This window comes from Hypanus sabinus, unplaced genomic scaffold (genome assembly GCF_030144855.1).
Source record: "Hypanus sabinus isolate sHypSab1 unplaced genomic scaffold, sHypSab1.hap1 scaffold_886, whole genome shotgun sequence".
Lineage (NCBI taxonomy): Eukaryota > Metazoa > Chordata > Chondrichthyes > Myliobatiformes > Dasyatidae > Hypanus > Hypanus sabinus.
Window position 1 is genome coordinate 81,476 of NW_026781739.1, and position 13,155 is coordinate 94,630.

At 45.9% G+C, this 13,155-nt stretch overlaps 1 protein-coding gene across 4 annotated transcripts in view; it reads left to right on the plus strand.

Annotated features, from left to right (window-relative positions):
- The first annotated feature begins 6,317 nt into the window (after positions 1 to 6,317).
- The window catches only part of LOC132390407 (zinc finger protein 665-like), a 30,240-nt gene continuing 23,402 nt past the window's right edge, over positions 6,318 to 13,155 (plus strand). For all 4 annotated transcript variants that reach the window (XR_009510899.1, XR_009510900.1, XM_059963021.1 and 1 more), the window contains exon 1: positions 6,318 to 6,434. The gene's annotated coding sequence lies outside the window, so the exon portion shown is untranslated. The remainder of the gene's footprint in view (positions 6,435 to 13,155) is intronic.

The window sequence follows — 13,155 nt, forward strand, 5'->3', positions numbered from 1 at the left end:
ATGAACTGGGAACTAAACAAATTACATCAACTGCATACCATCTGGAATCACAAGGGGCTTTGGAAAGATTTCATTCTGCCCTCAAAACAATGATTAAGACATACCATGATGAAAATGGAAAAGACTGGGATGAAGGAATGTATTTGGTTTTGTTCGCAGTAAGAGTTGGTACAGGATTAACTGGGCTTTAGTCCATTTGAATTTGTATTTGGTCTCAGAGTGAGGGGACCTTTGACCTTGTTAAAGGAACAGTGGATTGATGGGGATGTACAAGTTAACCTGTTAGACTATGTTTTAAAGTTCAAAAATACACTGCATGAAGCCTGTATTCTAGAAAGACAAAACTTAAAAGATTTCTCAAAACAAAATAAAGTGTTGGCTTGATAAGCGGGCTTGCGAAAGAAAATACCAGGTGGGGGATAATGTGCTTACCTTATCTCCAATGTTGATGAATCCACTACAGGTGAAATTCAATGAACCGTTTCAAATAGTCTCTCAACTTAATGATGTGAATTATGTTATTAAAACACCTGATCAACGTAAACTAACACAGGTGGTACAGAAAAATATAATAAAGCCTTATTTTGAGAAGCAGGCACCATCTGTGAGTGTTGTCAAAACATATGAATCTGGTAACCCTGAGAATGAAACAATTGACTCGTCTGAGACTTTTCACAAGCCAAACATGGTCCCAGTTAGACGAATGAACTCGGTTGTTCCAGAAAACATTGCTAACAAGTTGACTGATCTGCAGACAACGCAACAACAACAGCTGACGGAATTAATTCTGAAGTTGAAAGATTTTTTTCCTGATGTTCCCAAACAACCACAGTCGCAGTACACGGCATAGATAATGGTCAAGCTAAACCGATTAAACAACACCCATATTGCATGAACATGAAAAGTGTAAATAGGCTGAGCAAGGAATTGAATATATGCAGAAAAATGGTATTATTAGTCCTTCAGCATCAGATTGGAGCTCACCCTGCATTATAGTGCCCAAACCTGATGGCAGTGCTAGATTTTGCACTGATTATAGGAAGGCAAATGCAGTAACAAAAACAGATGCCTATCCTATCCCTAGGATAGATGATTGCATCGATAAGGTTGGAATAGCTAATATCTTACAAAGATTGATCTGTTGAAAGGGTATTGGTGTGTTCCATTGATGGACAGAGGTAGAGAAATTTCTGCATTTGTGGCACCATCTGGGTTGTATGAATACAATGTTTAACCTTTTGGAAAGAAAAATGCTCCAGGAACATTCCAGAGAATGAATGATTCTGTAATTCGAGGATTAGATCACACAGATGCTTATATTGATGACATAGTTACAGGGAGTGACACTTGGGAAGAGCATATCCCTGCAGTGGAGAAGCTGTTTGACAGGTTTTCCCAGGCCAGCCTTACAGTTAACTTAGCTAAGAGTGAATATGGCCATGCCACTGTGACCTGTCTTCGCTATGTTGTAGCTCAAGGCAAGTTGGCTCCTGTTCGGGCAAAAGACCAGGCAATTTCTCAAGTTCCTATTCTGACTGCTACGAAGGCTCTTAGAAGGTTTCTGGGAATGGATGGATATTATCGTAAGTTCTGTAAGAACTTTGCTGCTATCGCTCTTCCTCTGACTAATCCCCTGAAGAAAGGTGAAAAGTTTGTTTGGACCGAACCTTGTCAGGAGGTATTTGATCGATTGAAAGTTATTTTTTGAGATTAGGCCAATCAATGTAGTGCTGTCTGCAAATTTAATCAGCAGATTGGAGCTGTGGGTGGCAACACAAGTCATGGGTGCACAGAGAGTAAAGGAGTGGGCCAAAGAGACAACCCTCTGGGTTCTGTGTCCTGAGGGTCAGAGAGACAGAGGAGATGGAGCCCACTCTTACCACCTGCCGGCGATCTGACAGGAAGTCCAGGATTCAGCTGCACAAGGCAGGGTGAAGGCCGAGGTCTCTGAGCTCCTTGTCGATACTTCACGCCTTCGTATGGCTACTGCTCTGCCCATGACTGCAAGGAACAGCAGAGAACTTTGGAGAGCAGAGAAGATCAGAGAAACAAGCCTCCCCTCCATGGACTCTCCCTACACTTCCCCTCCCTTGGAAAAGCAGGCCATGTACTCAAAGACCCTCACAACCCGGACATTTTTGCTGTAAACCCGCTCCCACATTGGCGGAGAGATACAAAAGCCTTAAAGTGCGTAACACCAAGCTGAAGGATGGCTTCCTGTCTGCAGTTATGCCAAATGAATGATAAAATGGACCCGACTTCACAATGTAACTCAGCGTGACCCTGCACTATATGTCTATCTGCACTGCACTTTCTCTGCAGCCATAATGCTTCGTTACAGTTATTTTTTTGTTGTATATCAGCTCAATGTACCGTCGTAATGTATCGATCTGTGTGAATGGTACATCAGGCAAGATTTTCACTGTAGCTCAGTACGTGATGATGATAAACAAATTTCCCCATTTTAATTCTGTGGAAATATTAGACAGACTGAGCTTCTGCTCTGGAACCTCAGAAGGAAACTGAACTGTTGTCATTTCTGTGGAAAGCAAATATATGGAAAATGCTTCAATCTCACATTACGATCTGCAGTAACTGGGATCAGGTGACCGGTGGTGGGTCTCCCATATCAATATCAGAATCAAGTTTAATAGCACCGGCATATAGATAGATATATAGATAGATACTTTATTCATCCCCAAGGGGAATTTCAACCCATGAAATATAACTCATGAAAGGGGAAATGTGCCATGAAACTTATTGTCTCTGTGGTAGCAGTAGAACCTAATACTTAACAAAAGATTTTAACAATTGTGATTTAAAATAAGAATATATTTCAAAAATAGAAAAAATAAAAATCTAATAAACTTCTAATTCTGTGGAACTATTTGACTGACCGGGTTGTTGCTTTGGAAATTCTGAAGTGAAGCTGAATTAAACTTTACACATTTCTGAGAAACTCAGATAAATACAAATGGCTAAATTCTCACATCAATGGGTCAGACACCCAGAAACGTTGGCAGCACTTCAGCACGTCGAAACTGTGTATGAAACATGCAGAAAATATTGCAAGAAAAAAAAACACTGTCCGCTCACAACGAGAGGATGTGACAGATCCGGATCTCACTGACTTGTCTGAACGGGTAAAAGATGAAGCTGCAAGTACACGTAGAGCTGTGACTCGCAGATGCTGCAGATCTGCAGAAAAACGTGAACAGGAAACGGGATCAGGTGACGAGTGGAGGGACACCCTCCTGAACCGGTGACACTGCTCCTCGCCGCTCACACGCTGCCCGACCCATACGCTGCATTCCCCACATTATTCCATATTTACACCAGATACCTGTCTACTTTTCCACATCATATCTACCCCGATCCCTTTCCCTCCACCTCCAGGTCACAGACTCACGGGCTCGATTCCCATCCCCTTTTTCAGAGACTGGGATCCCTGATTCAACCGGTAATGATGTTCTGCATTTCAATGTGTTCAGATCTCAGTCCTCGATTCTCTAAATGACACTTAGAGTTATCACATTTGATCTTTCTTCAAGTTATGACCCCACCACTCCAGGGATCAGTTAGGTGTATCTTCATTGCACTCTCTATAACAAATACTCTCTAACCTTTTTGTTCATCCTCTATGGAATTAAGTTAAACTTTCTGCAGCCCTGTGTTGCCCCAACTACTGACGTCCCACCCTCGTCACTATTTCCAACTTCCACCTCCCCACCACCTGGATCCACCTCTCACTCCCCAGCTCTTGCCCCATCCCCAGCCCTCACCTCTTTTCTCTGACTATTTCCCGTCCACTCTCAGTCCAGAGGGAGGGTCTCGACCCGAAATGTTGACGGTCCATTTCCCTCCACAGATGCTGTCCGACCCATTGAGTTCCTCCGGCAGTTTGTTCTTTGGTGTGTATAACCCGTATTAGTATGGGGAGCGGGATTTTACACCATATTGCAGGGTTAGTTTGTTGACGTTCTTTGTTACGTCAGCAATATTTCAATGTTAGTTCGGTGCATTGTTTTACCATACCGAGCTGCAAAAATCTTTTCAGCATTTTGTCCAACTTTGCCAAATCATTCCTGATTCCCACATCACTCTCTGGAACTGGGAGCCTTTCCCCATCACCAGGTCTGAGGAAAAGCAGGGAATCCTCTGTCACGGTTTCCTTCTCTGTGAGTTCTGTGATTTCCTGTAAACATGGAAGGTGTTGAGTGATGGACTGAGTGAAAGGGAATGGAGAAGACATTATCTGCTCAGTGATGAGACGTCTCAGTGACTTTGATCACAGGAACAGTCACTGGGCAGCCTCTACACCCATTCTGTAAATTACTGGGTTCGGTAATTAGCAGCAAAGCACATGACTGTGGAAATAACAACCTGCATACACTTCCCATCCATGTCCTTACCCAAATTTCTCTTTAGTGTCTAACTAGAACCCACATCCACCACTTCCACTGGCAGCTCATTCCACACTCTCACCAACCTCTGAGTGAAGAATCCCCCTTCAGATTCCCCCAAAATATTTCACCTTTCACCCTGAAATATCGTGTGACAGTGGGAAAGTGTGTATTGAACCGGAGGAAATAGCAGAGGTACTTAATGAATACTTTACTTTAGTATTCACTATGGAAAAGGATCTTAGTGATAGTACTGATGACTTGCAGCAGACTGAAAAGCTTGAGCATGTAGATATTAAGAAAGAGAATGTGCTGCAGCTTTTGGAAAGCATCAAGTTGGATAAGTCGCTATGGATATGGGCATTTGGAGAGGAATAATATGATTAGTAATAGTCAGCATGACTTTGTGAAGGACAGGTCGTGCCTTACGAGCCCGATTGAATTTTTTGATGATGTGACTAAACACATCGATGAAGAAAGAGCAGTAGATGCAGTGTATATGGATTTCAGCAAGGCATTTGATAAGGTAACCCATGGAAGGCTTATTGAGAAAGTAAGGAGGCATGGGATCCAAGGGGACATTGTTTTGTGGATCCAGCACTGGCTTGCCCACTGAAGTCAAAGAGTGGTTGCAGATGGGTCATATTCTGCATGGAGGTCGGTGACCAGTGGAGTGCCTCAGGGATCTGTTGTGGGACCCTTACTCTTTGTGTTTTTTATAAATGACCTGGATGAGGAAGTGGAGGGATGGGTTGGTAAGTTTGCTGATGACACAAAGGTTGAATGTTTTGTGGATAGTGTGGATGGCTGTCAGACTTTACAGCGGGACATTGATAGGATGCAGAACAGGGCTGAGAAGTGGCAGATGGAGTTCAGCCCTGGTAAGTGTGAAGTGGTTCATTTTAGTAGGTCAAATATGATGGCAGTTAAAATGTCGGGACTGAGATGAGGGGAAATGTCTCCACTCCGAGGGTGGTGAATGTCTGTAAATCCACACCACAGAGGGTGTTGAAGACTCGGTGATCGTCCTCACATAAAACAGAGGCTGGCAGATTTGTGGAGAGCCAAGGGATCGAGAAAATCAAGATCGGTAGAAGCATGTGGCTGAGATGGGAGAGTAGCCTCCATCTTGCTGATGGTTAAAGGGGCCGAATGGCCTCCTCCTGTTGTTTCTCACTTAATGTTTCAGTGTTCCTGTCCAGTGAGGCCAGAGGAATGTGAATAGGAATCAGTGTTTATAAACATAGACTGATTTAAATGACAAACACGAGGAAATCTGCAGATGCTGGAAATTCAAGCAACACACACAAAATGCTGGTGGAACGCAGCAGGTCAGGCAGCATCTACAGGGAGAAGCGCTGTCCATGTTTCAGGACTGACGAAGGGCCTCGGCCCGAAGCGTCGACAGTGCTTCTCCCTGTAGATGCTGCCTGACTTGTTGCGTTCCACCAGCATTTTGTGTGTGTTGACTGATTTAAAAGAAACCAGCTCATTTTCTGTGTGGGTCTGAACTGTGTGTCGGGATGGGAAGTGAATCGAGACTATAACTCTGAGAACTCTGTGACCTGGGGCAGGAGGGAAAGGGATCGGAGAAGATATGGTGGGGAAATCTAAATACGTATGGAAATGATATAGGGAAATAATGAAATAATGTGGGAAATGCGGCGGTGGGTAGGGCGGTATGTGAAGGGCGAGGAACAGTCACCGGTCACATGGGAGACCCTCCAGCGAAACGTGATCGTGTTTTACCGCAGATCGGCAGCATTTGCGGGTTAGTTTCCGTGGCTCCGCCCACCGCCTGTGACGCAAAAGAAGCATATTGCGCATGCTCACAGTGCCGAGCCAGGCAGTGATTTTTTTTTCTTTGTGGAAGTGGGTCAGCGGCGGGTCCGGGTCCGGGATCGGGATCGGGATCGGGATCGGGATCGGGATCGGGATCGGGATCGGGATCAGGAGGGGGTCCTCGCCCCCTTGGACAGGGAGCCGGAGACGGATTATTCTCTGCGGGGCAACACCAGCAATTTCCATTCAGTGAGTATTGAAGCCGGTCCCGAGCGGGGAGGTCTGACGTTGGGTAGTGTCAGAAACACACTGAGTCTCAGCAATTTGCAGAACGGTAAACTTTATTTTTCGAGTCTGCAGAGTCGGACCCAACCAGCTCCTGCTAGATTGAGTGCCGAATTACACTTTGCACAGTTTTTTATACCCTACATTCTTCTTTAATCTCATTACAAAATTACAAATGTGATTACCCCTTTGGCCCACTTATCAGCCTCAGCGCATTAACACCGTTATTGTTCAACCGTTAAGCATGTCTTCCCGTTACCCGTATCGCTTCTTTAATCAGCAAGCTATTGTTTCATCCTGATTTTGCAAATTGGTTTATACGTTGCCCTGCAAGTTGCTTTGCACGTTCTTTCTGTGTCAGCACATTCTAAATGGACTCCTTAAGAATCATTTCTCTCAATCCACCCTTTTTCTTTTTAGAATGTGCTATCAGTTGGGCTTTTGCCACGGGTTTACATAGGCTTCTTCCTCTAGCTCTATTTCCCTTTGTAGGAGTACCTGAACAGGATCAGCCGGGGCCCCTGGTTGCATGACTTGTCTTGCCACCCGAGCTACTAGCTCCCGCAAGCAGGGGATCAGACATGGTAGCAGAAGGAGGACCATCAATCCCCCTCCTATAACCCCTAAAGCGGTTCGCCACCAGCCTCCTTTCAACCATCCGTCCAGCCAGTCCCAATACCCCAGCGGCTTCAAGGTCTGTACCGGCACGTGGGCCAGTTTCCTTATTTTATCTGATATTTTTTTTTGAACCACCTTTCCGTTGTCATCTATCTTTAAGCAGCAGTTGGTTAGATTAAACTTTCCACATACTCCTCCTTTTTGTTGTAGTCATAACATTTCTCGTTTACATGCGAGTGTGATACAAAGGACCCTGGAAAAACCGTCATGCCCACCCTTACCGTCGTCCTGCACTTATCACATCCCCCTTCAGCGCTTCTCAACAATAGCAGTATATACATTACAGTCCCAAAGTTCATTCTGTCCGTCTTTTGAGCTTTAGCACCATCGGGTCTTCTCCCTGGACGCAAGTCCATTCTGCACCTTCTTCGGGCTTTACGGGTCCCTTGATTCTCGCGGCGTGGGTCCACCCTTTTTCTTTTGTCCTTACTGCGGCTTCGGTGGTCAGTAGCACCTGGAATGGGCCTTCCCACTGCGGCTGTAACTTCTCTGGCTTCCAAGTCTTAATCAGGACCCAGTCACCGGGCTGAGTTCGGTGGAGTGCGAAGTCCAGAGGTGGGGTTTGTGCGAGTAACCCCTTCCTGCGCAATTCTGCAAAAGAACGAGACAGTGCCTGTAAATAGTCCCTTACAAAGACATCTCCCCCTTGCAGGGAAGGATAGCCCTCCACCTTGTTCCAATATGGAAGGCCAAACAACATTTCATAAGGGGATACTCCTATATCTTTTCGAGGAGCCGTGCGGATTCTTAGTAGGGCCAGGGGTAGACACTTGGTCCAGGGTAGCTTGGTTTCCATCATCAGTTTTGTCAATTGCGTCTTCAAAGTGCTGTTCATCCTCTCAACTCTTTCTGAGCTCTGAGGGTGCCAGGGGGTGTGCAGCTTCCCTGGATTCCTAAGGCGTCACAGATTAGCTGGTGTGTTTTTGAGGCAAAGTGTGTTCCCCTATCTGAATCAATAGACCCCATTATTCCATATCTCGGGACTATATTTTCTAATAGGATCCGTGCCACTGTAGGGGCGTCCGCTTTAGTGGTTGGGAATGCTTCCACCCACCGAGTGAAGTGATCCACAATTACTAACAGGTACTTCCATCTCTGAACTTGTGGTAGTTCCGTAAAGTCTATTTGGATCCGATGGAACGGTCGGACGGCTAGTGTTTGTCCCCCCTTATGGGTGGCACGCATCATTTTCTTGTTTACCTTTTGGCAGGTGTAACAGCCCCACACCTCCTGTTGAGCTAGTGTGAATATCCCTTTACAAACATAGTCCCTTAGGATAGTGTCGCACATAGCTTGCACTCCCCAATGGCTTTGTTGGTGTAGTTGTTGCAGTATATGACGAGTTACTTCCTTATTCAGTACTTGCCGTCCGTCGGGGGTCTTCCACTCGCCTTCTGATGTTTGTCGGGCTCCCCTATTGATTCCCCGTATAAGAACTGTGCCGGGTTACAACTATTGTTCCTTTCAAAGCTTACATCATCCCCGACCATCAGAATGGTTTCGTATTTCAGTATGCGAGAGTCCGTCAACCACCGCTGAGCTTTTTGGGCTAAGAGGGTGCTAACGGAGTGCTGGGTATACACCGTCATTCTTCCCCCAAAGGTTAATTTCCGTGCTTCTTCTACTAGTACGGCTGCTGCCGCTACGGCTTGTATGCACGTCGGCCATCCCTGGGATACCGGGTCTAACATTTTTGATAAAAAGGCCACAGGTTGCCGCTTTCCTCCTTTTTCTTGGGTTAGTACTCCTAACGCAGTTCCTTCATTGTTTGTTGCATACAGCTGAAAGGGCTTTTCCAGTGCTGGCAGTGTTAATACCGGGGCCCGAATTAGTTGCCCTTTTATTTTCCTAAACTTCTGTTCTTCTTCTTCGGTCCAGCTGATTATTCCCCGGTCTTCCTTTGCCAATTTGTCGTACATAAACTTCACCAGGGAGGTATAATTCTCTATCCAAATCCGGCAATAGCCCACTAAGCCCAGAAATTGTCTTATTTCCTTCTTTGTCCTGGGAAGCGGTATTTTAGTTATTCCCGCTATTCTTTCTGGGGTTATTTGGCGGTGCCCTTTACTGACTCTGTGTCCGAGATATGTTATTTCCTTCTCGACAAATTGCAGTTTCTTCTTGGACACCCGCAATCCTTTTTCTCCTAGGTAATTCAGGAGTCTTATAGTATCGTCTCGCACTACCTCCTCTGCTGGTCCCGATAGTAGTAGGTCATCGACATACTGTAATAGTTGGTTCTTTTCGGTACAATGGAATCCAGCCAATACTTGCTCCAGTACCTGTTCGAATAGGTTTGGGGACTCCGTGAACCCTTGGGGCAAGACGGTCCACCGGAGTTGCTTCTTCCGCCCAGTGAAGGGATTTTCCCATTCAAATGCGAACATATCTCGGCTACCTTCCTCCAACGGGCAACTCCAAAAGGCATCTTTTAGATCTATCACACTGAACCATTCATGTTCAGGAGGTATTTTGCTCATTAATGTATAGGGGTTAGGCACTACCGGGTATCGTGTTTGGACTACCGCATTTAAGCCTCTCAGATCTTGAACCATTCGATACGTGCCGTCGGGCTTTCGGACCGGTAGGATGGGGGTATTAAAGGGTGACATACATTCTTCCAGGAGTCCATCTGATACTAATGTCTCAATTACAGGTTGTAATCCCCTCCTCCCTTCAATGGCAATGGGATATTGCCGTCTTCTCTCTTCTGCTTGTTTGTCCCACTGTGGGTCGTTTACTGGAAATTTCCGGTCCCCCGGTAACTCATTCGGCTGTTCCCTTCCCCAAATTGATATTGCAGCTTGTCGTATCATTTGCCTCTCTTGTGCAGAAAATAGCGTTCCCATAATCGCATGCATTTCTTCCCAAGTGTAAACATTAGGTCCTAAGAATTGATCCAACTGTTCTGCCAGTCCCATTGGATCTTCTAATAAAGTTTTCATATCTTTCTTAAATCCTCGTACTTCGGTACTTGTCAGAGGGACGTTTACAAATCCTGTTCCTCCCCGTTCTCCTCCCATTGGAACCTCTCGAAGGGGACACAGCTGTACCTCTTCCTTTTTTAATTCGTCTTTCTTTTTCTTATCTGCTCCTGTCACACTCCTTGTTTCGATCCTTGCTTTTGCTTTTTCCCTAACATCCCTCTCTTCCCTCTCCGGGTCTATTTCTTCTGTTTTTTCACTTTCTTCACGTCCTCCCTCTGCTCCCGCAAGGGGCGCAGAAGGCTGGACATAGGGAGGGGGTAAATGATCGAGTGGGTCCCACTTCCGCTCCCCTTTAATGCCCAATTTAAAACTCTTTGTTGTTACTCCTGGCCAGGGAGCCCAACAAAAAGCATAAGCAATTTCTTCCGGTTTTACATTTGGTTTTGAATTAACGTAAATGTTTAAGGCTTGTCGTACCCAATCCTCCTCAGACCCAAGCCGCGGCCACCAGACCGCAGGTTTTTCTATCGGCTGTTTCGACCAAATTAAACAGTACTGTATCATTTTTTTCTTTTGTTTCCCTTTTAGTCTTCCACATCCCCAATTCTCAAACATTCTACCGAGGGGGCTATCAGGAGGAACCCCCGGGTATGGTCCCGGTCTTCTCCGTCTCCTCTTTCTTTTTAGAGCCACCCCCTCCCATCTTATTCCGCTCTTACTTAATCAGGAGGACCCCCGGGTAGCGATCCCGGTCTTCTCCGTCCTTACTTATTCCCGCACCGTTCTACTATAATAGTAGGCACTTACCCGGTGCGTCCTGGGGACTTCCAGTACCAGGTACTGTCCCCTTCTCCCCGTTTACCGCTCTGCGCTGTCCGGATATCACTCGCTCAAGCCGCGCTGGAGCGACGAGCAAGGAGTCAGGGACCGCCAAACTCGGCGGGGTGCACCGTCTCCGATGTCCTTCCTCGTGTCCACCGCGGCCGGAGTGTGGATCCCGGACGAGCCCCCACGTTGTCAGAAACACACTGAGTCTCAGCAATTTGCAGAACGGTAAACTTTATTTTTCGAGTCTGCAGAGTCGGACCCAACCAGCTCCTGCTAGATTGAGTGCCGAATTACACTTTGCACAGTTTTTTATACCCTACATTCTTCTTTAATCTCATTACAAAATTACAAATGTGATTACCCCTTTGGCCCACTTATCAGCCTCAGCGCATTAACACCGTTATTGTTCAACCGTTAAGCATGTCTTCCCGTTACCCGTATCGCTTCTTTAATCAGCAAGCTATTGTTTCATCCTGATTTTGCAAATTGGTTTATACGTTGCCCTGCAAGTTGCTTTGCACGTTCTTTCTGTGTCAGCACATTCTAAATGGACTCCTTAAGAATCATTTCTCTCAGGTAGTGAGTTAACTTTCCCGAACTTAAACAAGAGAAAATCTGCAGATGCTGGAAATGCGAACAACGCGCACAAAATGCCGGAAGAACTCAGCAGGCCGGGCAGCATCTAGGGGAAGAATACAGTCGACATTACCGACATTACTGCCCTTCGGCAGGACTGGAGAATAAAAGGTGGGGGTGGGGAGGGAGAGAGAAACACAAGGTGATCGGTGAAACCTGAAGGGGGAGGGGATGAACTTTCCAGAACTGGCGGCCTCGCCTCGCTTCCTTCACAGAATCTGCCGAGGTCGGTCCGGGTTGTGAGACCTTCACACCGAACCGTCTGAGATGAGCCGCCGCTCAGCCCGTTGTTCTGGTCCTATTAGCAGGATGACGTAAAACATGTTTCTATCTTGTTACTGACAGAGAATTGTAAAATTGCTGTTCTGTGTGTTATCTGAATGTACTTGCCAGTGATGCTGCCACAATTCAGTGTTTCTCTGTCCCTGTACCTTCCCGTACTTGTGCACTTGGTAATAAATTCAACAGGACCTGAGAAATCTCAGTGAGATTTGATAAGTGATGATCATCTTGGCAGCTCGGTAGGTCGAATGTATCCGACAGTACACTGTTAAATGCAAAACCCTGAACAGTGTCGATGATCAGAGGGATCTTAGACTCCAAGTTCATCGCTCCCTGAGAGAGACTGCACAGATTGATCGGGTGGTTATGAAGACAAATGGCATGGTTGTCTTTATTAGTTGAAGCATTGAGTTCAAAAGTCGGGAAGTTGCGTTGCAGCTTTATAAAACTAGTTAGACCACATCTGGAGTCTTTCATACAGTTCTGGTCGCTCCCATTCTCGGAAGGATATCGGGGCTTTGGAGTGGGCGCAGAAAAGGTTTACCAGTATATTGCCTGGATTAGAGGGCCTGAGCTGTAACGGGAGGTTGGACAAAATTGTGTCGTATTCTCCGGAGCCTTGCCGGCTGGGGTGAGACTGGATAGACGTTTAGAAGATTACCAGACGATTAGAAGCCATGTCTCAGAAAGGCAGCGTCCATTATCAAGGACCTCCAGCACCCAGGGCATGTCGTTTTCTCACTGTTACCATGAGGTAGGAGGTACAGAAGTCTGAAGGCTCACACTCAGTGATTCAGGAACAGTTTCTTCCCCTCTGCCATCCGATTGATAAATGGATTTTGAACCCTTGAACACTACCTCACATTTAAAATATATAGTATTTCTGTTTGTTGCACGATTTTTAATTTATTCACAGAAACATAGAAAACCTACAGCACAATACAAGCCCTTCAGCTCACAAAGTTGTGCCAACATGACCCTAACTTAGGAATTACTATGGTTACCCGTAGCCCTCTATTGTTCTAAGCTAGTATTTCTTTACTTTTCTCCAGTGTCTCCAGGTACCTATTGTGCTGTCTTGCCATAACCATTTCAGACCAGGGAAAAAGTCTCTGACTATCCACATGATCAATGCCTGTCATTATCTTATACACGTCTATCAGGCCACCTCTCATCTTCTGTTGCTCCAAGTAGAAAAGGCCGAGTTCACTCAAACTTTTCTAATAAGGCATGCTCCCCAATCCAGGCAACATCTGCGTAAATCTCCTCTGCACCCTTTCTATTGTTTCCACATGCTTCTTGTAGTGAGGCAACCAGAATTGAGCACATTGGGG